Below are 1,047 nucleotides of genomic sequence, written 5' to 3'. Positions count from 1 at the left end.
TTAGACATTGAAAAGTTCAACTTCTAGAATGGAATTCTGAGGCATTTCATGGCGTCTAGAAATATTACCTATCCTTTGGCAACTGTCACATTGAGTAGCGAACTGTTTAGCATCCTTGAATATGCTTGGCCAAAAGAATCTTGCCTGTAATACTTTTGTCGTCGTCTTCCACCCTCCATGGTGTCCCCCATATGGTGATGAATAACAGTGATGTAGTATTTGCTCGATCTCTTCGGGTACGCATCTACGAATCACTGTATCACCACATTTCTTATAGAGATAAGGGTCATCCCAAATATAGTAAATCTTACGTCTGCAAGGAATTTCTTCTTTTGCTGATAGGAGATGTGCAGTGGTAGAACATCACATGCTAAGAAATCAGCTATATCTGCATACTAAGGTTCCTTTGCGTGTGTGACTGCCATAAGGTGTTCATCTGAAAAGTTATCATTAATTAGCATAGGGTCTTTAGTCACATCGTCTCTCCCTGGATGTAGTTTAGACAAATAGTTTGCAACAACATTTTTGGCTCTCTTTTTATCTCGGATTTCCACGTCAAATTCTTGAAGCAATAACATCCATCTGATTAGCCTCGGTTTGGCATCCTTTTTGCTTTGCAAATATCGGATTGCTGCATGGTCAGTATACACAATTACCTTTGATCCCACTAGGTAAGACTTGAATTTATCAAATGCAAAGACTACAGCTAAGAGCTCCTTCTCTGTAGTCGTATAGTTAATTTGTGCTTCATCCAGTGTCTTGCTAGCATAGTAGATCGCATGCAACACTCTGTTCTTCCTTTGTCCCAAGACTGCCCCTACAACATAGTCACTAGCATCACACATGACTTCAAATGGTAATTTCCAATCTGGTGCTTGCATTATAGGTGCAGTTACTAGGGCCTTCTTAATAGTGCAAAAAGCTTCTAAACATGCCTGATCGAAGTGGAATTCTACATCTTTAACCAGAAGATTAGTCAATGGCTTGGAGATCTTTGAGAAGTCTTTTATAAAACGCCGGTAGAATCCTGCATGCCTTCCTTATCCC

The sequence above is a fragment of the Curcuma longa genome, chromosome 1 (assembly GCF_044706935.1).
Source record: "Curcuma longa cultivar G26 ecotype Majalengka, Jawa Barat chromosome 1, ITB_CL_G26_1.1, whole genome shotgun sequence".
NCBI classification, from domain to species: Eukaryota; Viridiplantae; Streptophyta; class Magnoliopsida; order Zingiberales; family Zingiberaceae; genus Curcuma; species Curcuma longa.
The sequence above is the reverse complement of the archived record's forward strand: the minus strand, read 5'-3'. Positions refer to the sequence as shown.